The 25,949-nt window shown below is 38.3% G+C and overlaps 1 protein-coding gene across 1 annotated transcript in view; it reads left to right on the top strand.

Annotated features, from left to right (window-relative positions):
- Positions 1-25,949, top strand: part of MYO3B (myosin IIIB) — a 212,183-nt gene that overhangs the window by 152,618 nt on the left and 33,616 nt on the right. The window lies entirely within an intron of this gene.

Genomic DNA, 25,949 nt, shown 5'->3' with positions numbered 1-25,949 from the left:
AATGTTTAATTTCAATGTTTAATTTTCAATGTTTTACCTTTTCAATGTAAAGGTAAGATAGGTATTTATAAGCAACTTGTTCTGTTAATTCAATAGTTTTCTCTTTTTAAACAGGTATAATGTGCTTTCCATGCTAAAAAGTGAATAGTATTTAAACAGAGCAGATTGAGAAATCCATTCTTCCCTCCTCATGCATTTCAGTCCATATTGGTTTTGAATCCATAGTGTGGAACGGCAGGGGAAGTTTGCATTGCTATCTTAAATTATTGCATGTTGAATAATAAACCTGTCAAGCAGAAATATCTTCATTGCAGCAAATCCTCTTGAGGGAAGCAGTCAGGGCCCAAATCCATCATCTTTACTCTCACTGCATATTGTATGTTACCTTGCAACTGGTCTCCTTGAAATCTAAGACCTTGTGTCTGAGGCAAAACAATTAGAGTAAAACTGGCAGAATTACACCCTTAGCAAACATAATTCAAAACCCTTACTCAGTAATTGAGAGTGTCTTCAAAAATGTGAAATGATAGAAGAATAAAATTTGAAGAGGAGATAAATGCAACATTGATCTGAACTATTGAAGAGACATCTATATTTAAATGAATTAGCATGCAAATGCAGAGAAGTAAAGGAGTTTCCTAGATAAGCATGAAAATATGCAGATAGATGATCATATAAATCACACTTCAATGAGTAACTATTAAGAAGTAAACCTGGTGAGGAATAATAACTTCTTTGGGTGCTTTTAAAAGCACGGCTTGCATTCAGAGATGCAGATGCTTTCGCCTGGTGCTCGGTCTGTATTCAGCTGTAGTGTATGAAGTACACTTTTAAGCAGGTAGTATTCCTACACCTACTGTGAAAACCGAGTGAAATAGGAAATATCTCTTTGGAACAAGAAAGCATGTATAAAAATATGTGAGATTTACAGTGTCAGGTGATACTACATAAGCTGCTATTCACACTAAAAAGCTGCCCAGTACATAGTCCAAACAATGCAAAGACTGTTATTTTTCATAGTGAAAGATTTTTCGGCAATGTTAGAGACTGGTTTTTAGTTCTCTGTAAGTTACATTACAGACAGCACTAGTCTGCCAGCTTGGTGGTGCTTGGACCTGAAAGGCCAGTGGGAAAGGGAATGTGACAGGTTTCTGCTCTGGTCCATGACCCAGTTATGAAGCAGTGTTGGTGTTTGCTGAAAGATAAGACTGTATGCAGGCTTAAGCACAAAAGGAAGGACAGGCTGCTTATTTATCTGGAGGCCTTCGTAGGTGAGGTCTAGTTCAGTCAAGAGGGGACAGAACACAAAAGGACAAAATGGTTGATATCACTTTGCGTGTTTTTGCATTAATCGAGCGGTCTGTTCTCTCATATCTTATCTGGCTGTCTAATAGCATGGGCTGCCTGTTCTTAATAACAGATTGGCGAAGGAAGAATAGAGAAGGATATTTCCACAAAAATCATGCAAAGACTATACTCTGTAATTAATACAGAGACAAAAGCCTCTTTTTCACATCAAAAGCCTTCTCACTGGGTCATAGAAAGACTGAGCAGTGTGGCCAAACTGCAAGCACAGCTAGTGCATGCATGTGCTGTGGTTCTATAGAGTCACAGGAACTGGCTTTACCCTGCACAGACATTCCCCTGCACTCTGCCAGAGCACTGGGGCAGGACCAGTAAAAATGCTGAGGATTCCCTCCAACGTTTCTGGTGTACACAGAGCCTGGGCAGAGAGTCCAGTAATTAGTAACAATTAAGCCAGAAGTTAATTATTCTAGTCACAATATAGTACCAAAGGAATCTAAATAATATAATCTCCAGAGGCCAAGTAGTGGTATTCTCATAGATGAGATAGAAAATGAGGATGTTTGAAATTATTAATGAAGAGTGCTTCATAGGGAATTTACCAATGTAACTTTGTTTCAAAGGTAAATGTGACAGATTTTCTGAGATGCAAAGGAAATACGTTTGCAAAAGGAAAGCTAATAGTATCTCTGCATTGACCAAACAATGATGTATTTTTTTTGCTTAGCACAGACATTTTGAACAAGTGAGAAAATACACAAAGAGCCTCTGGCTGTGGACATTCTCTCATGGGAGAACAATGTGACTTATGGATATGTTCAGTTTATGCCTTACACCCTACATTGCAATGCTGAAACTTTGTGAAAAGTAGAGAAATTTGCCAGGATTCTGCAAGGTCTGGAAGTATAGTCTTCAGTGTTGTCTATAGCCACAGTCTGAGGCAGTGAATAGTCCATTTCAGTACAGCCTTTGATTTTAGATTCTTTAATCTTTTATATTTTCAAAATATAAAAGGGGCTTGGCATGTTTCAGGCTGGAGTCCCATTAGTCAGTGACCCATTTTTAATGTTTTTCTTGCAATTTTTTTTTTTTTTTTAATGTTGATAATTTTATCTCTTCCTTTCTGGTAAACCAATCATAAAATGGGATTTGGTGAATTAGCTGTGCTATGTTTGGCAAAATATATGAAGTCACTGGGTTTTGCACTGATGAAGGACAAGCAGATAATTAAATATGTCAAGTTAGTGCTTGATGGGGAGGCAAGCTGCTGCCCAACTTGCCCACTGTGGACAAGTTTTGGTAGGGGCATTGTGGGCATTGGAGACATTATTCCCAAAATGTTACTCTTTGGTTGTCATTACACAGATGATATTTACAGGTTCATCATCCTAAACAAGAAATTAAAAATAATGATGACTTCATTAGAAGTTCAGACTTAACTCCAGTTTTAAAGAAGTGATCCAACTTTAATGCTAAGAGGTATGATCATGTTAAAATACCCAAGCCAAAAAGAACAGTGGCTTGGTTGTTTGATCTTTGCTTCAGAGTACAGTTTTCTTGGTGCCAGACTTTATTATTGAAAATACTTTAAACTGCCTCAATTCAAAGCACAGTCTTGATTCAATGTCTTGTGCTTGCAAGTGAAAGGTGCTTAAATATAGAGAAGTACGTTATACTGCATGGTGGTTTAATGTTGTAGTAGAGTTTTAACTCTGGTCTCATTTCATTCTTACTTTTACATTTTTTGAAAAAATGTTAATGACTATGGCAAAGCAATAATCAGTAGTGACTTGGAAATGGAGGCACTTTTTATGCTTGTATTCACAGAAATTCAATATCCCAGCATGACTGTGATATCATAGTATTAGAGTAAAGAACAGGAAGTATCTCACACCAAATGTGGTATCAAGATCTGGGTGTGCCTTGTAACAAAAGATGCCACTTCACTTTGTGCAAATAGAGAGAGATCAATCCAAGCCATTCAGCTGTTTGTGTGACTCAGGTTCCTATTTGATTTCATTATAACAAACCTTCCTTTCTAAGTAAAAACAAAACCACGACTACATGATGTACTGTGAAATACTGCATGAACTTTCAACTAGTTTTCACTGGCAGAGGGGATGATATTGACACATAATGCCATTCCTTTCAGAATCCTATCACTGAGGAATTTAAAGGAAGGATTTTGTAATTTATTTAGAATTACTTTTGGTTGTTTAAACAGGACTTTCGTTTCATCATTTTTAAGCTCTCCACTGAGACTAATCTTACACTGAGGGAATATAAATCATGAAAAACTTGACCATAGTCAGTAAAATCATAACAGTGAGCAGAATAGAGTCTCTTGGTTATAAAATATTGACATGAAAAGTTTTCTACATATCTGTGGTTTAGGGGAGTTTGGGACAAAAGGGTGTGGAGTGTGAGTCCTATGAGGAGCAGCTGAGGGAGCTGGGATGTTTAGCCTGGAGAAGAGGAGGCTCGGGGGGATTTTATCACTCTCTACAACTCGCTGGAAGGAGGGTGTAGCTGGGGGGGTGCAGGCTCTTCTCCCAGGTAACCAGCGACAGGATAAGAGGTTATAGTTTTAAGCTGTGCCAGCAAAGGTTTATGTTGGACATTAAGAAGAATTTCTTCACAGCAAGAGTGATTAAACATAGGAATGGACTGCCCAGGAGAGTGGTGGAGTCACTGTCCCTGGAGGTGTTTAAGGAAAAGACTGAATGTGGTACTCAATGCTATGGTCTAGTTGACCAGGTGGTGTTCAGTCATAGGTTGGACTCAATCTCAGAGGTCTTTTCCAACCTAGTTGATTCTATGGTTGTGTTTCTATCATTGTAGGAAAGGACAATCACCTTTCTAGGCTTGTGAGGCTGCATGGTTATGCATGCAGATGGATGCTTTTGGGGAGCCTGGTACTGTGCATTGCATTGCACATGGTGGGACCCTAGGAGGGACCATCACCTCCCACCCAGTGGAAACCCTGAATTTTTGCTTTCTGGAAGTATGCAGGAGCTTTTCAGCTTCACTAGCCATTAGGGTGAGAAACAGTTCTCATTTTTAGGATTTCAGTTCTTTACCATATAATTCAGTGGGAATTTAGAAAATCTTAACTGCAAACATCAGTGACATCAGTTGCACTTCTCTCAGCCTTATGTAAATTTTTCAGCTGAGACTTGCAGTGATGATGTTTGCATTCTGAACGGATTCACCCATCAGTGGTTTCTGTTAAATCTTTTGCTACTCTGTAATGGCATGATATGCAGCCTGAATTTTGCCAAAGTATCAGACCAACAAATCTGAAAAGAAATTGGCTGTTCATAAATCTTTCTTTACTGCACAGCTTCTTAATTGTTTTTTTCCCCTCCAACAGGCAAAGACACAAACAGTGGCAAGTGATAAATACAAGCTTTGATTTGTTAAACACATGTTAGCTCTATGTTTAGCCCTAGGCAGTGAATTTCATTATAGGCTGGTTTACTTCTGGATTGGTTATTGTGATTGCTTCCAATGCGAAAAGATTTGACCTGCAGCCATGACTGATTAGTATCAGAGGTGAGAGATAAAATAAGATGCAAGTAAACTGCAGAGATAAATTGCAACACAGTTCTCCAGAGACAACTCAGTACTTGTTCTATGTAAAACAAGTTGAAATTTAGCTTGTAATGACTACATTGTGATAAAAATGGATTGCAGAACTCTCTCGTTGAAATATGAAAAATACAATAAGAAATCCAAGAAATCTGATGAAGTTGAATAATAAGTACATGATAATGCTGTGCCAAAACCCTGTAGGTTTTAATAGGGGTTCAATTTTTCCTCTTAACACGTAATGTTCACTGATCCAAGCTGCTGTTCACCTGTTCTTTCTCTTCATTTTCCATCCACAACATGCAGGTTTGTTTGAATACTTCTTTTTGTTATATCTCTGTGAGTAGTTAGGCTTTTTGTCATGCAGCACTTCACTATCCTGTTGTTATTGTTTGAAAATTCTTTTAAGTATTCCCTATCAGTCTTATTTTTGTCACTTTGCCACAGTTAGTAGTGCTCTGAATCAGCAGCGTATCTCAGATGGCTGATGTACTCTGGCACATAGTGTTGCTCCTAATTCATTACTTTTCTGTTTCTAGAAGAACACACAATTTTTTCTGAGTAAACTTGTTTAGCGTTAGTACAGCAAAAATAACTCTAATAATATTTTCACAATGGCTTTTTTTTTTGCAAATTGCAGAATTTTTAAACTTTTTCTCACATCAGAAAACATCAGAAAATTTTAGATAATGTCTTTATTTCTGGGTATTTTGTAAGAAATAGGCTAAGACCATTAATTGTTTGCTTTTATAGAGCTGTTATTTAATCTGCTAGCTGTATGTTACCAAACAATCTCTCAATGTTTGCTGGTATTTAAAAATCTGAATTCACTCTATTGAATTCCCCACAACTGAGTAGTAATAGCTGGATTTCACATCTTTCTAGAAGACACTGCATCCTTTCACAAATTATTTTTATAGTTCTTCATAGATACTGTGAAGAGATAACATGCTAGTAAAAGCAGTAACATAATTAATGTGATGTTGCAGAATGTTACATGAGGTGTGTGGGGTAGTTCAGAAAGTACCATAACAAATTAACTTCTAATGTATTTTGTACAGGTTTGGATCTTTTTCCTCTCTACTAAATTTATTATTCTAATGGATTGTGATTAGCTGCTGAAAATCATATACAGCCTAGTAGAAGCCCTAACCATGGCGTATAAAATGCATGGTTGACCAATGCAAATAAAAAAAACCTAAAATGCTGAAACAACTCTGACAAGTACAGGATAGATACTGAGGACAAAATGTTTGTAACCACATATGTGAAGATGTAGATACTACAAGTTACTCATAGATATGGTTTGATAAATAGATATTCCATTCACTAAATCATGAACTGGTTCTGAGGCATTTGGGTGGAAAAAAATTGCCTTATATGACTTATTCATTAGCTCTGCTCATGACAATGATTGTATTACTTGGCTGTCCATCATTACTTTTCTCTACTCACTGGAAGTATTTTGTATTTCAGTTCTCTCATGGATAGCCTCAGATGATTCTAATGATTGTGCTGAGTAAAGCAATAGCCAATAATAGCTTGTTGCAGTAATTGTGAGCTTACAGAGCTCCCTTCTGACCCCAGGTGAGGATAATCTTTCTTGAGGCTCTTCCTTGCCTATGGAGAGAATTCCAGGAAGTAGTTGTTGTGCTCAAGTGTTGGCAGTACAGCAGAAAAATAATGCCACACCCCCACCTTCCTGGCTTATAACACCTTTCCCCTGAGGGAAGGTCAGAGTACCAAAGTCACAGGAAGTATTGTTACTGATGCCAGTGGGAAAAAGAGAAGCTGCTTTCCTTTGTGTGGTCAGGCAGGCAACAAGCATATCTTAATCACAACACAACATGTGTAAAAGAAAGATTTTATGAATTCTAATATTTCTTTTCCTAAAAATACCTCAGTACCTGTTCTTTGTCCTTAAGGCTTGTCCTGCCTTGTACATGTGAAAACAAGAAGCACAACTGTGTAATTACTAAGTACTGCCTCTTGCTTGTCAGGTTGTTCTGCCCTACCAGGCTAAGTCTGACAGGGAGAATGCAGACGTGACTAACAAGCTGAATAGCAGTAAGAATACCCATGAAGATTTTATCATCTTTAATATTGATATTTTATATGTCTTTAATATATTCTTCTTCATCTGAGTGTCTTACATTTTGTTGGGAATCAAATATAGATAATGCATGTGATTACCTAGTACTAAAAAGTTGGAAAGCTGTGCCAGCTCTTTACCTTCAGTTACAGCTAGTTTTTGTCCTAGGAGGAGCTTCTTCAATTCTTTGTCTGTGGCTTTGTGAGTGTAGTGCTATTCTTGGGACTCCATCACACCAATGTGCTTATGTTGCATCCTGCACACACACAAAAGTTACATTCGAAATAGGGAAAAAATATTACATTGTTCTAGCCTCTTTTTGTAGTTCTGGGATTTGCAAACACCAAAAATGCCCTGCAGCAAAGTGGTGCAATTGTTTTTTCTACATTCTTTTAATGTTGTTCTTTACTGCATATTCTTAGTCACGATAAAGAGCATGACTATCAAATGAATAACAGCAAGCTTGTCAGTTTTAAAGGGCTTACTTGGAAAGAAAAAAAAAACAAACCAACAAGTTTGCTGCAGGTTTAAAAAAAAAAGCTAATTTTAGTAGCAGCATAGATAGGTGGAGTTTCAAAAATTAAGAACAACTAGTTGCCATAGTTAAAAATTGATAAAAGGGCTACTTGTGTAACAAAAATCTTTGACCTGTTGATTTGTTTTCAGAGACAGGAGAATTCAGGTCTGCGTACCGTCTCACCTAATGTCCCAAAAGGGCACAGGAATGGGATTCCTGTTTGGGCTAGCCCCTCATATTTTGCTCATCAGACTTTGAGACTAAGTGATATCAATTTCTTTCATCTCTTTGTTGTCAATGTGCTTCCAATTAATATTTCATTCATAAGAAACTGATAAATTGGAAGTTCTTAATCTCCTCAGGAGGATTTGCTCCTTGCCCTGGTATTCAGAACAGCTGTAAGTTCAAGTCTATAGTATATATCAGTTTTCTAACTGCATATCCAGGCTCACACTTTGTGCCTTTTGATCATTGATTTAGAGCCCAAGAAGGGTAAATTCCTCAGCTTCATATCCAGAGGAGTTTAACTGCTTTAGAAAAATGAAATTTTGCGTGACTATATTTAGATATTTATTTGTAAACTGTAGTCCACTTTAAAACATTCCCTGGGAAGAACATAGTCATCAGACAGCCGTAGGCAGACATGTCTCAGGGCATTGCAATTGAAGTAGAATTTTCTTTATTGTCTTTCAGCATCATAAGCAACTTACAACCTGAAACTTTCAAAATCAGATGGCCTCCGTGGTAGTAGCATGCCACACAAGCTAATCATTGACACATATTGAAGAAAATCACAGTTAATTCACAGAACTCTGTCTTCTTGTCCCACCCCCAAAATAAATATACACAGTCAGAAAGCATCTGCCAATTTTCTGCTTAAATTGTGTAACTTGTTTGTAGAATTGTAGTCACTTTTGGTGTGACTTGCAAGGAAAAAAAAAGAAGGAAAAAAGAGGAACCAATCTAATTTTTTTTTGAAAGAGATTATAAGTAAGGCAGAAAATGGTGAGCATGGTAGATGACAATGCCAAACTTCACATGTAGGGAAAACGTGTGACAGACACGGAGAGACATCATGGAATTAAAACCAAACCAGAAGTGGAGTGAAGAGGGAATATGCCATCAAAGAAGAAAACCTGTGCGGACAAGCATGATAGAGGAAGAAGCGAATGAGATGAAAAACGAATAAGATACTGTTCAATTTCAGTAAGAACAGAAGGCTTGGTAGCCTTGGCAAATGTCCTGCTGCTTTCTGTAGCATTTCTTTGCTCATATCTAGTTTTCCAGGAAACGTGTGACTCTAGTTTAGAGCATTTGAAAGTAGAATTACAATTCATTCTCTGTTTTAAAAGGTAAAATCTTTTTGAATGGCAATACTTACCAAACAATTTTCTTTGCTGTACTGCCCGGAGTATTGCATCCTAGTTTGCGACACTTTCTGTCATTATTTGCAACGTTGTTTTTTTTTTTTTTTTTATGCTTAGGAAGCCTGTGTCTCTGAAAGGGTAGAGCATTAATTGGTCCAAAATCTTTGAAAATAAAGAAGAGACCAGATGAAATAAGGGAAATTTTCCCTTGTGTAATAACAACCTTTTCTTCAGTGATCCTTTTTTATGTTCTGTTTATGAACTTTGGAAGCTAACCAACCAAACAAAAAAAAAGATAACAAAGAATGTAAGTATCTATCATCTCATCAGGAGAAGAGACAAGGTAAAACACAATACTCTAGATAGTACAGTGAGTTACACAGTTAATTCAGCCTTAAAGCAAGTTTCTAGAAGTTAACAGAGACAGGAGGAATTAAGATTGCCCCCGCTGGATTTCTAAGACTTACAGTATTACATGCTGTATTTCACTATTACATCCCTTGCAGCTGTACAACCATGATGTTTTTGTCTTTGCAGACAAGGACTGAAGACATTTGCATTGTTATTTCATAATGTTATTTTTAATTCCTCTGTTTGTGCTCATCTCCATGTTCAGTGTTGGACTTAAACAAAAGCTTTACATTCTTAAATTTAGTGATGTTTAGTGTCAAGCCTAAATTCATTAATCTGTGACTTTATGACCTATGATCAAACCTATGACTATTACTGTAAACCTGTGAGAAGGACTTGAGGGTTCTCATGGATGGAAAGCTGGACATCAGCCAACAGGGTGAGCTTGTAGCCCAGAAGACATGGCTCCATCAGAAGAGGAGGGGCCAGCAGGTCAAGGAAGGGGATTTTTCTCTTTTACTCTGCTCTGATGAGGCCTCACCTAGAGTTCTGTGTTCAGCTCTGGGGTGCTCAGCCCTAGAAAGACATGGGCATGCTGGGGTGAGTCCAGAGTGGCCATAGAGATGGGGAGAGGGCAGGAGCTCCTCTTCGACTAAGATGGTCTGGGAGAACTGGGGTTATTCATCCTGGAAAGAGAAGGCTTCAGGGAAACCTCATTGCAGCCTTCCAGGGCTTTAAGGGGGCTTGTGAAAAAGAGGGAGAGCAACTTTTTGCATGGACAGATAGCCATAGGAGAAGGGGGAACCATTTTAAACCAAATAAAGGACAAATTTAGATGAGAAGTTAGGAAGTTCTTTACTCAGAGTAGTGAGGCACTGAACAGTCTGCCCAGAGAAGTTTTGGGTGTCCCTTCCCTGGAAGTGTTCAAGATCAGGTTGCGCAGGGCCCTGGGCAGTGTGGTCTGATGGGTGACATCCCTGCCTATGGCTGAAGATTGTAACTAGGTGATTTTTAAAATTCCTTCCAGCCCAAGCTTTCTATGATTCTATGGCTTTCTACATGTTATCTATCTTTCTAAATGTAATGGAATGTTGGCAAGAGCTTTAAATCAAGTTCACAGTATTCTAGAGCTTTTTGTGGTACCTTCTTGACATCTTATGATTACACAGGGTGATCCACAGCAGAGGATGTGGATGTGCCTTTCTTTCTGGACATAATTCTTCAAAAGTAACAGCTTTCAGCTCTATTGATAGTTGCTTTTGAGAACCAGAACCAGATTTATTGTTTGAGTTCACAATTTAGGATCAATATTTAAGGTCAGCCTTTACCAATGGGTTATCAAGATCTTTTGTCCCTTGTTGCTGAATGAGTGTGTCCCAGATTGGTTGCTGGGTAAAGCCTTTAGCTAGTGAAGTAATAGTACCAAAAAAACCTTACTAGAAAAAAACTTTCTTTGTGTTCTTATGTTCTTTCTTTATGCTCTGTTAAAAAATAAAATAAAATTTGTGGCAGATGACATACATATTCACTCAATATTGTCAAATGCTGCAAATAAGAAATCCCAGGAATAAGAGCTGCATTATCTGCCTTTAGGTTTATAGTTGCTTTACTGTAGTCAGAAAAAACCAAACTCAGGAAGTACATGTGCTCTGTAAGACGGCTGAGTTTAACTGTAAAGGAGTTAGAGTTGTGTCTACCATGTGCTTTGCAAGCCAGTTGGAAAATTGCAAGTGCTGAGTTGATGCAGGACGAATGTCTCTCATAACCTCAGAAGGTACAGCAGAGGAAGATGTCCCTATATCTCCAGAGGTTGCTCCAGTTCAACATCAGCTGAAAATGGGAAAGACTAGAGGATATGGGAGAAATATTATTTCTCAGGGACTGCAGCCCTTTATCCTGGTGGCTTTTGTTCAGGTTTGTGCTGCCCTGCCTTAGAATGATTCCTATCCTGAGACAAGTAGGAACAAAGAAATGGAGCTGGCTCTGCATGCAGTGAGCAGGCCCTCTGTGCTAGGGATGTTCTTTTTCTCTGAAGAGGCCTCAGGGCAGCTCTAAATTGGGGCTATTATTCTCAACATCATCGTGCATCTTCATGCTGCACCATGAACAAGCATGGCTAGTCTGTAAATCTAGCCCATTGTATCTGGATTACATTTGTTAAACTAATGCTTGGGGTTTTGTCTGGCTTTGCTCATACCAACACCGGAACATTGAGTAAGAACAGCAAATCAGAAACAAAAAACACCAGCGTTTTAAAATATTGCTCCCACAGATTTCAGCCCCAAGTGTGTTTTATATAAACATTTTGAATTGTGGCTGGATTTTTGACCAGATTGTTTCCCCTGAAGGATCTTGTGAAACAAAAACAAACTGAACAAAACAAGTTTTGGTGGGATGGGTCTGTGCTTGTTTTCATGTAAGCTGATGACAAAGCTCAGAGCAGGAAGGCAGCAGTGTGCTGGTGTCTGGTGTACATTGTGTTCTGCATATTCCCAGCCAACTTGCCAGGAGTGATCTAGAACTGAAACAAGAGTCCATTTTCACTAGGGCAGAGGAAAAGAAGTCATTATTAATCTAAAACAATTTGGCTATTTTGAAACAATAGAGTTGGTTGACATGATATCCTGCTAGTGGCTTCTTCTCATGTGAGTGTGTGGCCTGTGACAAGTTAGGAAGGTGAGCACTTTTGAGAACTATCCTATCTCTTGTATGGCCCATGGAAGTAATTTATATTCTATCACGGTGCCCTCTGTGCTTCAGTGTGGGTATATAATTTCACAAAGGAGATGAGGAAGTGGTTAGCTTTAGCATGAAGCTGTTTCCAGTGGAATTCCAAGGATATATTTATGTGAGTGTGCCATGCATCATGGGATTGTAGTGAAGAAGGCAGAAGGTTTCCACATCCTAGTGATGAAAAAAAATGGAAAGTGAGGAATGTCTTGCTTGTAATAGCTGCTTGAATTTATTTTAATGGGGTCACTTCCATGAAATACTGTAATGCAGTTTCTGTAGATGCTGTATCATTGAGCAAAGTCTGCTACCTGAAGCAGTGGTGAGAGTGGGATCCCACTGTGTAGTGTTGTGCTTAAGTTTCAAGAGAGGAGACTGGGTAAAAGTGATACAGATTGTTAATGGTATTGCTTGTCAGACTTTTTATTTATCCTCAAATTTGAAAGAGCTACTCCTTTATTTCTAAACCTTCACATTTGCATCCCTTTGATATGAAATACTTGTGAACTAACTAGAGAACAGAGCTGTGAGTTCAGTAGCCAAGAGATCCTTGATTTATTAACATAGAATTTCACAGGCTTGTGTGCAACATCTCCTTGTTCTGCATATAACAAATGCAGCAGTCAGAGGCAGAGGTTCATCACAAAGGTCCCAGTAATTCAGGGTGTGGCAGTGGTTACCCACACATCTTGTTTAGTGTTATAACAATCATTGCCTAAGTAAGACCATGCAAATAAAAATAAAAATTGAAATCTGAATTCGAAATAACTGCTTAGAATTAGATGTTTATAGAACAACTTGAAAACTAAATGGGTTGAACAGTGTAGACAATATAGCATGGCTGTGAACAGACTTCCCTATTTGATAGTTTTCTTATTTAAGACAAAGATTATATATATCTGTGTTGTGAAACAGTAATGAGCAGTAATTACGATTTAAGTACATAAAGCATTTAAACTGTAGTAACTAACTGCTGCATTGTCCCCTACAGTGCCATTAAGACACTTAAAGGGGAAATTTAAATTACTTCTAAGACATTCTGTTACCTAGTTACTCTAAACACAGTTGGGGATATACAGTTGCTGCTTCAATTACTAACACCTTACTAATTATGCTTTTGCAAGTAACTGTGGGAAAACATTTTAATTTAGTTGCATAGAAATTTCAAAATAATATTTGTGGTGTTTATCAGACTCCTGAAAATTTAAGAACTCTGATGTGCCTTCTTTTTGGTATATGTGTATGACTATGGCCTACAGATTTATGTGAAATATGTTGAATTTTTAGTGTGGTCTTTTGCAAGATGGCATTTGAAAAAAGAAGTCTGCACTGAACTGGCAAGTTAGGCTATATCTGCAGTTAGAAGACTTTGAAACTGTAACTGTACTGCAGATATATGTCAACAAATTTCCTTTCTGGAAAGATATGCATCATAGGGAGGAAGTTCTAAAAGCAGTTTGCCAAATGGATTGAGTTGGCCAGGTCAAAAAAACAACAGTGTTTCTGGCTGAGGACTTCTGCCATTCCAGATGATGTCAAGAAATAAATGCTTTGGTAGCCTTTGCTGGTATAGCCTATGCCTTAGAGTAGAGTGTTATTCAGAGCAAGGGCCTTTTTTTTTTCTTTTCTTTTCTTTCACTGCCCTTATTGCTATGGACCTTCTGCTTGGTGTGCACCCAGGGAAGTTATGGTTTATACGTTGTACCATAGGATTAAAGAGCTCAGGCTCAGGTTTTCATTTTGAGTGGACCCTGCCAAGCATGGCCTTGTGATGCAATTTAAAGAGGAGTGGTGTGTGCTCTTAGATGTATTTGAATAAGCATCAGTATTTTGTCCTATAGAGTCCTAAAATAGCTGAAATAAAAATAAAGTTCTATATCAGACTGTCAGGTTTCTGTCCTGTACTCAGAGCTCAGTCAAGACAGTGGAGAAGGTCCCAGTAGATTTTGGATGAGATCAGAAAAAAATAAAAATAAGAGGATCTAAGTGGATCCTGCTGTGCCCAATTTCCCAAAACATGCCTTTTCTGATACTGAGGAACAATTTTTATTTTTTTTTCCAAACAGTTTTCCTGTGGTATTTCTCAGCAGACACAGAGTTTTCAGGGCTGAAAGGTAGGGAATGAATACCTTACACAGGCACTGCACACATGCTCTGGGGCAGGCAATGTGCTTGCAGCTCTGCAGCATCCTCCCTCCACCTCTCAGAGCATGGTAGTACTGAGTAAGGTTTGGTTTCCACAACTGCATTTGCTTCATTTATCCTGAAAGCTCTCGGCATACACTTCAGCAGTATAATGTAGGGAGAGAAATATGGCAGGGCTAGCTAAAAATATTATGTATTGTAGGAAGAATAAATGTAAAATGATTGGCTAGACTTCTGTTTTCAGACTAATGCATTCATGAACCATATCCATTCAACACTAAATCCAAATGCTTCCCATATCGTTGGAGATTATGTACAGTGTGAACAGAGGCCAGTCTCATGTATCCTCTTTGCCCTTTTTTTGCATTGCTAAGTCCCATAAGTTTCTCCTTTCTGCTTAACCATAACGTGCAGACAAATGGAAATGCACGCAAATGCAAGTCTATTCATCAGCAGTGTGCTATGGTGTTGGAAAAACTATAGATTAATTAAGATAACCAGATATTCTGTAAACTTGAAAATCAATCACTCTGTTTTTAATGTCTTACATTGAAGGTGAGTTTTTAAAAAAACCTACAGTGTTCTTCTAAGGCAGTGCATCTGGAATTAGCTCAACCTGGGAAAACATTATTTTCCATACAGAAGTTAAATTCATTGACCCCTTTTATGTACATGTTCTTTGATGGCCCTTTGCTACTTTTAATGTCAATTTTAGGTACAGCTGAAGCTTAGCAACTGCAGTTTACGTGGTCATTATATAATTCATCCAGATTGATCAGTTTAATATCTGATTTTTCAAGATTTCCTCACAATTCTGGAATTTCAGCAATGCAGATATTTTCCTTTTGCCCAAGGCAATAATAGATGTGGTGTGCAAACACTGCTTTAAAGAGGGTGTCTGTCTGCTGATTTACATATTTTAAAAGTATTAAGATCAAAAGTAATGAGAATTTAATCCATATGGCATGTAAAAGATAAATAGGAATATTAATACTGTATCAAATACTAATTAAAGGAAACACCAGTCCTATTTTTAAAATCTTGCATGCAGATGAAAAAGAAGTCATTGCAAAGTTAAGATCTGGTTCTTAAAGAAATTAAGAATTTTTTTCAAGGCCAAATTGTAACTGAGACTGGGTTCATACGCTGGGCTAAATTCTGTTTGCATAGTACTTCTCAGTGTCAATGGAATACCCCTTTCTTTCGAAGTATCTCATGTGGTTCTAAAACTGAAAACTGCCATCAGCTTTACTACCAGCTTTTAATATGGAAATTCTCTTTCATTATCCAAGAAGCTGAAATACCAGTGTTTTCTAATGCCTAAGTGTACATATCTAGGCTCTAAAATAGCTGATTCATGGGAACCCTGTTGGATTTTGGTCAAGTCTTGTGTGTGGATTGTTGCAGGGGATGAAGAAAATGTTGTCATCTCCTTCAAAGAAAACCTTAGGAGTGGTCAAGATGAGCCATAAGTTTTCTGTGTCTTTGGGCTAGACTAAACTTCTGTCCTTCACTGTTACAGAATTTGTAGGTGAAAGTACCTTGGGATGTGTGTTCCTGGTAGAGTAACAAGTACTCACGAAAACTGGCACTGGTTGTACTGGAGTTAGAAGCTTTAGTGCGGTGCCAATCTAACACTCCACACACACAAATCAGCCATAGCTAGACATGTATGTATCATAGAGATACATTTAGAGCCTCATTGTTTCTAAGACTGTAGACCTTCAGATCTCTGTTAAGCCTTCGTTATAAATATTAAAAGGTAGGGTATACTTTTAACAGAGGAGTTGGCTTGCAGTGAAAAGTTTCCTTTGAAATATGAGAAAAATAAACAGGGAGAGCTTATAACAAGTTTTGCTGCTACTGCAGAGTCTTGTAAATGAAAGAATAAATTTATCATTTGCTGTAGCAGCCTGAAAAAAAACTTAGAGTGAATAACTAGAGTGATTTTTCTTCATTTGCCCCTTGAAGAATATGTGTACACCAAAGCTGTCTAGACACAGCTGAGCCTGCCAGAGTGGAGAGAAAAGTCTAGAATGTTAAATCTTGCTTAGTCTTGTGTATTACTCAAACTCTAATTCTTTCCTGTCGGTCTGTGGTTCCTATGTGTTTCTATATAACTACAGCAAGTAGTTATAAATCACTATAGAGTAAATCTTGCCCTCCACATTTCATTTGAGAAAATGAGCTATGATCAGTAGACTGTTTTCTACTTAGAGGTGGCAGTGACTCGACTGTAGAAGGCAATAAGACACTCTGCAGATTGCATAAACCTCCAGTGTTGCTGCTGTGTTCCCTTAGCCAGATCAGAGTGGTCAGGACAAAGTTGTTTAGGCAGCGGATCAGCAAATCACAATTCTTCTGCAACCTTCCATCCACTTTGAAAGTGCTACACCATTCTGAAGAAAATGGTACAGCCACACATCAAGCATGGATCAGTTATTCCATGCATGCATGGAGCAAAATTGTCCAGGAGCTGTCCTCTTAATCCGAAAGGCAATTTGATGTAGAAGGAAAAATGTGGTCAGCTAGAGAAAGGATGTGAAGGAGAGTGCTGTAAAACATTCCCAGCTGCGTGTATGTAAAGCCAGTTTAGCCAATCTGACAGATCATAAGTGGGGATATAGACCCATCTGCTTCTTGTCCTCTTGCAGGAAATATTAGGTAGATGCAGTAATTGCACACTGTGCCCCTTCTTTGCAGCCAGTCTAAGGATGATTTCGCAAAGGTACCAGCCTGGGTACATCTAGAAGAAGCTGAGCTTTGTCCTGGGTAAGTTAATGCTTTTTTCCCTCAGTTATAATTTCAAATATCTGGCAAGAGTGCATTGGCTCTGTGCCTTCTGAGTCACGGTCTCCCTGGGAAGGAAGGATGTGGTTAAGCTCACTGAAGTTGTTTTGTGGACTGCTGAGTGGCTACAGGACTTTGTATCCCAGGTGTGGGGTTTTTTCTGTTCACTTTCATGCAGAATAGCCCAGGTAGTTTTTTTAATAGTTTATGTGTATTTTGTAAAAGGCTTTTTAAATATTGAATACATTTTCATTTTCCAGCTGGAAAATTAAAACATAGCAGTGTATCATCACATGGTTCATTCAGTCTTGAAGCAATTTTGAAATGTTAACCGAAAAAAATCTGCCTTGGAGCATTTTTTACTTCAAACATTCCATGAAAATATTTTCCTGAAACTCTTTAAGTATTTCCAAATATTAAAGAAGACAGATGACTTTCTGAGTATTGGTGATGGGTAATGCAGTTAGTGTCAAGTTCACATTAAAAAAAAATAAAGTAATGTAAGCATTACAGTGGGGGGAGAATGATCAGTATCACTTGTCACTGGCACAGACTGACACATTGCCAATGCCAATTCACATTCTGACAGAGGTGTTGTAGACACCAAATATACACGTAAGCAATTTTACAAGCAGAGACAAGAACCAAAGAGAAGTAAGCAAGTGGCACAATGAGTATATTTTGGAAATAAATATACAGATAGGTATTTTCTTCCCTCCCCACACCATTCCTTCCTCAGCCCCATCTTGGTTTAGATTTTGAAATGGTTTCTAGTAGCCATGCCTTCATTGCCCTTTTGAGAGCTAGGGAAGAGTAAATGATGGTGATTGGGAGATGGATAATCATCTTTTCCCTTCAAGACAGGATGATTTCCTGAAAAAGGAAGGTTTTTCATTCCTATAGTGTAGTACCTGTGGATATATTTAGAATGTACTGTTGGCTCTGCATCTATCAGATAATAAAACTCATCTTGGATCAGCATTTAGGTTAGCTTAGTGACCTCTAGAAATTTATTAGGCAGAAGTTTATTCCTGGAGTTTATTGTGGTTCTGAACCTAAATGCTTTCTTTACATCCTTCCTTGACTTCTGTAGTTTTTGTCTGGATAATTCTTTGCCCTGTCCTCCAGCTGGAGGAGCAAAGTACTTCCTAATCCCTGCCTATGGATTTAAAAGATCTCTGCTTCTTTCAGAGGGCAACTCAGAAATCTGAAGCCCTTATCCTCATCATATCCTCCTCTGTATTTATGATAGCTTTAATCTGTCTTCCAGGAAAAAAAAATAGATTCTGGTGGACTTCTACTTGGAAATGAGCCCAAATGAGTAGATCTGGATTGAAAATATGCTAATCCTAGAGCACACACTACTTCCTAAGGATGGTGCCTGTGTTGCCTTTGGGCTGTGCTTTCCAATCTAATTGCAAGACAAGGACAGTCCCCTAACTCCTCTGTGTAGTAGAAGTTCCTTCTGTGAGCCTGGGTTGTGTAACACCTCATGTTTACAGGTCTGAATGCTAGGCTCTAGTGTTTGCTGTGGATCAGTGTCATTGGGACAGCACTGTTGAGCTGGGTCACTAAGGTAGCAAAGGAGCATCTCAGTCAACTCAGGTAATACTCAAGAACAAAAACTCATTCAAACTGTACTTGGCACAGCCATTTCTTCCATGCTTGGCCAGATCTTTTGCAGGACACACTATCGTTTTATTGAAACCTGGGTTCTCAGTACAGACACGTGTGGATTTTTCTGAATTTGGGATAAAAGGCTTCCAGAAGACTCTGACCACTAACTGGTAGCTATGTGTGTGATATGAGTATTACTGATCATTTGTAGAAGTCAGTCTGTGCAAAGCATAGTCTGAGACATTTTTCATGAATCTCTGAGCATAAAAGAGGTTTTGAATATTGAAGTGTTCCTGAGGTTCAGGTGCTATCTTGCTAGATGGACAGGATATTGTAGCTGGTGTCTGATGCTGGAGGACATCTTTCCTGGGTGTTAGATGCTGCCAGTTTACAGAGCAGCTCAGAGAAGCAGCCTGCAATTTCTTCCGCCTCCTCATCTTGTGCCTAGGCACTGCAAGATGCCTCTGTGTATGTTTAGGTTTATTGGTTTGTGGGGGATGTAATGCTTAAGAATGACAGCATGCCCAGAGAAGCTATGGATGCTCCATCCCTGGAAGTGATCAAGGCCAGGTTGGATGGGGCTTTGAGCAGCCTTGTGTAGCAGAAAATGTCCATGCCCATGGCAGAGGGGTTGGAACTCAGTCTTCAAGGTCACTTCTGACCCTAACCAGGCTATGATTCTCTAGAAACTTCCCTTAATGCAAGCTTTCACTTATGAAGAACAAAGGTATCTTTGAGGAATGCAGGATATAATAAGCCTGTGCTTTATTTAATCATAGTTAAAGGAAAATTAAATGAAAAATTTTGATTTGATTTCAGCATACTGCCTAGTCCTCTTGACCAACAAAATCAGGGACAAAGGCTTTTCTGTCTTTATTCTCATTTCACAGCAGAATATCAGCTAAATGAAGTTTTTTTTAGTGACTTCATTGATCATTTCATATCTGTTACAATTTTTTATATTTTTATACCACTCATGAATATACCTTTTGAATACTCCTCTCTGCTGATGGACTTCATCTGAACTGAAAATCATAGGCATCATATCATGTCATTTTTCACTGGAAATGCCAGTTGCTGCAGTGTTACTCCCTCCAATGTTCACAGGTAATTCCTGTTACTACCACCACAATTGGGTTAAACACAAAAGCAAAAGGCAAAGATTTCTTTTCCTAGCAGGCTGGGGATGGCATGGTATTTAACACGAAATTTTAAAGGAGTATAAACAAGAATACTAATGCATAATATTTAATAACATATGGTTCCAAAACTAATTGTATACAAACAAAATAGGTCAATGAATACAGCTAATTACTAACCTCTGAAGCAGACTAGAGATGGCAAAAATGAATCAATTCAATAAACAGCTTAAATGACCTTTAAAATGGTCATTGAGCTTCACTTTAATGACCAGGCAAATAGCAATATATTCCATCTTTGGGGCATCTGAAGTTTGAAACAACCCAAAGATTCTTACTAAGAGTAAAGGTTGTGAGAAAAGTTTTCCTTTTGTGTGCAAACAGAGATATTGCAGTGTGAAGTTACACCCATATGGGTCAGCAATGAAAGCTGCAATTGGGTACCTTAGCTCTAGGCAGCTTGGCTTTCCAGAGCTGTGAGGAGTCAACAGAACTGTGACTGCCCAACTACCCCCAGTAATTTGTTCACCTAGGCAGTTGCCTGCTCAATCCTGAGTAGTGCAGCCACCCAACATATGACAAAATTCAAATAATAATTATATTGCAATTTAATTCAGAGCATTTAGAGATGAGCTGCTTTCATTGCTGGATAGATGTTTAACCAATTGTGTTCAGCACACTTACAAAATCCATTTGCTAAGAGTATAAAACCTGTTGCCTGATTTTGTAGGCTTTTTCCTCTTTCACTCCCTCATCCAGGGAATGGTGAACAATGTAGGACCGGGAATTATGAGCAGAAATCCTGTATCTCAAAAACCTAAGGGCTGTAAAGGCATCACCAAAAAATGCTCAGAGCATAATTGCCCTGAGAATGCCTTATCAGCACCAACATGCAGCTTGCTATAGTTAAAACTTTTAAAGCAACTCCAGCTATGCTGCTGTCCTACTATGATTCAGAAAGCTGAGCACATGGAGCGCCCTGCAAAAAAAGCATGCCCTGAGCAGACTCAGCCAAAGAGAAGAGATGATGATGAGCAATTGTAATTACCCAGAAAGGGCTCAAAAAACATTATTGGTGCTGCTTCAAGCCATGGGTAAAATGGCAACTGCAGTGAAGTTGCTTCATAGTCTTCTCGTGCCTGTGTATGGAGGGAAGATTCTAGTCCTTCTTACATTCATCTCAAGCAAATCTCAATTACTTGGAATTTGTTCAGGAGGAGGGTAAATTTTACCCTGAAGGAATTAGGAAGCATTATAGATTCAACATATGGGACCATATGTCATTTGTATTGTTTCCAAATGTTTCTTTCTGAGCTTTTTCCCTCCATTGCAAACAGATTATTTCACCACACATTGTCTAGAGAAGGGGGCTTCATATTCCCATTTCTTTCATTTAGCCACTACTAAATCTATATCAGTTTCATAATACTGTTTTTCAACATTATTTCATCCTTTGTCTCAAACATGCCCTCCATAAGTGTGGTTTGAGGCCAGTGCTTTTAATATGTTGTTCAGGCACTGCCAAAGTCAATGGCAGAAACAGAGAATACAAGCAGAGATGGTCCTAAACCAAAATATTCCACTTGTTTATAAGGCTGTTCAAAATCAAACCAAGCCTTTTGCTTGACCCTTAATAGAGGGAAACCAGCAGTGATGGTTGATTGTGAGTCTAATTAAACTAAAATTGGAGATGATGTGTAGATTCTTCCTTCTCTTTGCTATGCAGATCAATATTCTCGTGTAATGTAAATTGAGCTGGTCTTTATCTCCCTCTTTTCCTGTTATGTTCTACTCCAGCCTTGGAGAAGAGCTCTGGTGTCCAGTGACATCTGTTCTAAATCGCGTTTTGGAAAAAATGTAAATACAGAAAACTTGAGGTCAGACCCAGACAAAGCACTGGGCTTGTTCCCAAGGCCTCTCTGCATCTGGGTTTGTTTGATGTCAGGAAGGCTGTCCACAGAGTCTTCTGTGGTGGTAGCAAAAGACCTTTCATTTGAAGCTTTCCATGGATTTTTGCACAGGTACTGTAAATATTAAAGCCTTTTGTGTGATCCCTATCTATAAAAATCTGTGACTGGCTGGATGCTGGCCTCTTCTGAAAAGGAGAATGTCCTGAGGTGCACAAATTCTTCATCCTGTCCAAGTGAATGGAGATGGTCTTCTGTGACATTCTCCAGCCTCAGGCACTCTCATACTTGTCATGTTCTTTGTAATTTATTTTTGTTTGTGTCTAATTCTGGTAGTGTTTGGTTGCCTGTCTGCACAGGCCTGCATAGTTCCCAGACCTTTAATTTATGAGAATTTATAGATTTAAAAGATGCGAAGTTTTGCTGGGCAGTGATTGCTTCATGTTGGACTACATGAAGGCAACATTGCAGAAGCAAGTGCTGAAGGTCACATTCATGAAAGAGTTGAAGTGACTTGAAGAGTTGAAGGTCTGTTGAATTGTACAGAGCAGGCATCAGCAGACCTTAAAATCATGGGTGTGTTAGAAAATTGCCGTAGGCAGAGGATAGTAAAGTTCTTGGTCTCTGTAAACTTGATAGTTGCTTTTTGTTTTCCTATTCTCAGGCCTTTGGCACTGTTTGGGCATTATTGTTTCCTTAAGATCAATAACTGTGAAAATCAAGCTCTGTTGGAAAAGCCACGGAGAAGCAGAGACTTCTTAACTAGAAAACAGCTTTACAATGTGGTACAATGTGGAGTTGGCATACATTTTACATTTTTATCGAGTGTGTATTTACCAATTAGTCAGCAGCCTGAGCCAGTGGATTTAATGAACTTTGTGTGATTTATGCATAGCTTTTATTAATTGTGCCAATAGGGATAAACAGTGGATACAAATAGATGCAGATGTCTCACTTCTTTCTCCTTTAAGTAATACAATTTCTTGTCATTACGCTACTTTATTTTTTTATCTACTCTATGCATTAGAAAGTGATAATTTCTTACCTTCCATACTGCTGTCCTTCCAAAGGTAAAGCTCAAAACTTTCACTAACCCATGTTCTCACTGGTCTGGGCTATGCCCAAGGCCGATACAGAAGTTCAGAGAAGAAAGCATTTGCTCTTTCTCCCCTTTCTCCCATCAGTGCAATGTATATTAAGTAGTAAGTAGGCCACAGAAACAGAGAGCATGTGAATGACTTGAGTTCCTGGTAATTTGAGCAGTCAGAGAAAAAGGGGCCAGCACCTGGCTTTCAATCTCTGTTTGAATGAATATTTAACTACTTTATGTAAAGTGGGACACTTTCAACAAATGAGGCTGAGAGAAACTTACCTAAGAATATTTTCTAACCCAGCAGTTAGGCTGCTCTCCTGAGAAGCATGATGTTTGGGTTCAGATCCCTGTACCAAGGAGGTGCTTGAAGCTACATCTTTTGCAATCTAAGAACATGGCCTAATCACTGAGCTTTTGGATATCAGGGGTGGCAGCACTACCTCCTCTGTTTTGGGAAAGGAGTCCCCTTGTGACAAAATCAAAATGTTTTGTTTTTTGAGATGCCAGAATGAATTCTTTCAACATCTCTGAAGTTTTTTCATGTTATTTCAGCTGAAACTGTTAGTTAATATGACCTGAATTCACAAAAAAAAAGTTTGTTGCCCTAAAATTTCAGTGTTAGTGAGGGAACAAATTGATAAAAAAGAAGTTTCATTGACTTCTAACTCAGGTTAGACACTCTACAGTTGTCTGGTTGTGGCACTTCCTGAATAGGGCCCATCAATGGCTGTGCTTGATGGTTTTTATTGGGATGCTTCCCTCCCACAGAGGTGGCAGTTCCTCCTCTTTAGAAGTAAGGAGGACTGTGATCTTGAGTACCCAGAATTGAAACAAGATTTAAATTTTCCTGCCGCTAACAGCCAAAATGTAGGAACACCTTTCAGAAATCTTTAGGCATTTTCATCCATTAAATGCCATTTGGAACTTACACAACTAAATACTAGGCTATTTTTAAAGATAAAACTCATTATGCATATTGGCAAGTGTAGTGAGATCATTTTATTGACTTTGTGTGCTACTTCAATAGTTTCTCATCTTCAAATGCTATCTTTTGAAACCATAAAAAAAAAACCAGTATCCAAAACATAGTCAGTTTTTGTGATGTCATTGACTTTTTCCCTTCAGTGAGTGTGGACAATAAGCACATTTTTCTGATGTTCTAAGTTAAATTGCAAAGTTCTGTTTTTATTAGATGTTAGAAATATTTGGGTGCCATTGTAGTTACACTTTGGCAGCAGCAGATTACCTCTTATTCACAGGTTTGCCATAAATTCTTTAAAATTATGAGAAAAACACAATTGCAGGCAAGATTTTTGGTTTTGTCCTTTTGTTTCTACATGAAGGACAAACTTTGTTGCCTCTGTAGTGGTGTGATAAATGATAGGACATGAAATATTTGCTTCTGAGTGTTTTCATTCCAGAAACAAAACTAGGAAAGGTAATCAGCTGTGCTCTCTCAGCTCCATGGTCACCTTGGACCCTCTCTTACCTTGGTGTTTCACTGAAGTCTGATGAGCTCACCTTCTTTTGGTGAGCCCAGGTTCCCAGCTACTGTTTGGACACTCAAGTCTTTCTTGAACAGTGGCACAAGCTACTGCTGTTTCTTGTAAAAGAGGAGCAATGTATCGGGGGGCTCTTCCTAGTAGGAATTGCCCTCTCTTCCTCTCTGTGCATTGAGCTGCAGTGAAATAAGTAATGATAATGTTTAGAATGTCATCATCAGACATCTGAATTTAATACTTCAGCAGAGGTAACTGGGAAATTCATCCCTCCCGTTCTGTGTGTGTTCAAACAGTTATCCCAGTCCTGGCTGGCTGCAGCCTTGGCGGAAAGAGAGAGAAGGACAATGTAATGAAACATTGGCCCTGTGCTGGCACTGTCAGATGGGACAGGCACCTCCTCCTCACAGGCCACACGGCAGCTGTGCAGCCAGCCTGCCCACATCCTACTCTGCAAGGGATTTTGTTGAAACCTAGCAACTCTCTGGAAAATAAATACACAAAACACTTAAAGCTGAGACTTCATATGCCAAAACAGCTACCTAATATATTTTGTATCTCTGCACAAACTTTCCAGATCAAGCCCTAGCAGCAGAGATTGAATTGCAGAATGCAAAGAAAGTATGATAAATACAGTTAACCTCTCCTATGCATTTTACAAATAAAAATAGCGATTTATGGTTCTGTGTATTGTGAATAATGCTAAAAAACCTGCGAAAGAACAGTAATTTGCTTTGGAAAAACATGCATTATTGGTTGAGAGTAAGAAAAAGGAATAAATCACTAAAATTAACATATTTTAAGGAATATGGCTGCCATCTCATAAGACCTCACATGGTTCATCATTATGCAGTGGGATAACACATTGACTTCCTGTATACTGCTGGCATGAATGAGTGTTTGCAGCAAAAACTGAAAATCTTGTTTTCCTGTATGTGGTGTTATAGATAGTTTTCTTCTATTAATTTCCATCTTCAGAATAGAAAAAAATATCTTTGGAACCTCTTATTTTTGTGTCTGCATTTTAAAGTTACTAATAATGTAAAATGACCTAATAAAAAATGAAATGTATGACAAGAGGGAGACAGTTTTCTGCTGCTCTACCTTGCGAAAACAAACAATGAATTGTAACTTAGTATCCACAAGTTATGTTTCTTTCCTTTTTTTCTGTTATAATTTTTTTTTCCAAAACTCAGTTTTATGTGCCTCTTTGAAGTAATTTATGTAGTTTGTACATTATTTGAAAACATAAATTTTGCTAATTATCTTCTATTTGCTTTTGCCCACCCAACAGTTTCATATTCATTTAATTTAGACAGTGATGAGCAGTTACACATGGATTCATACTCTCCATGAAAGAACAAGTTATTCTTACATTTATTTTATTGAAGAACCTAGCATAAGAATTTTTCATCAAAGCTTAGCCTTAAGTACTCTTACATATTATTGTGGATTGTTAGAAAGTATATGGCTCTCAGTTATCTCTGACTTATAACTGCTTCAGGAGTTAATTTGAGTATTGTGCAGATAGACTGAGTGATGAACTTAAAAATGTACTGTATCTTCTCAAGTGAGGAGAAATGCATATTTCTCCTTCCCATTGCATTTTACTTCACAGTGCTCTTTAATAATGGGAATAATTAAGCCAATCCTTTCTAAAGATTGGACTTAAAATTCTGTTGCACATTTTCATGTTAATCTTATTTCTCTAAGCCATCTTAATATCAAGGTGTTTTTCTGATACTTTCCAATTTTCCCTTGTATTCATATGCCTAATGTTGGGACTGGCTTCAGAGGAACTGGTTC

The sequence above is a fragment of the Zonotrichia leucophrys genome, chromosome 7, assembly GCF_028769735.1.
Source record: "Zonotrichia leucophrys gambelii isolate GWCS_2022_RI chromosome 7, RI_Zleu_2.0, whole genome shotgun sequence".
In the NCBI taxonomy this organism is placed as follows: Eukaryota; Metazoa; Chordata; class Aves; order Passeriformes; family Passerellidae; genus Zonotrichia; species Zonotrichia leucophrys.
Note: the sequence above shows the minus strand (reverse complement) of the source record. Positions and strands in the feature narration are given on the sequence as shown.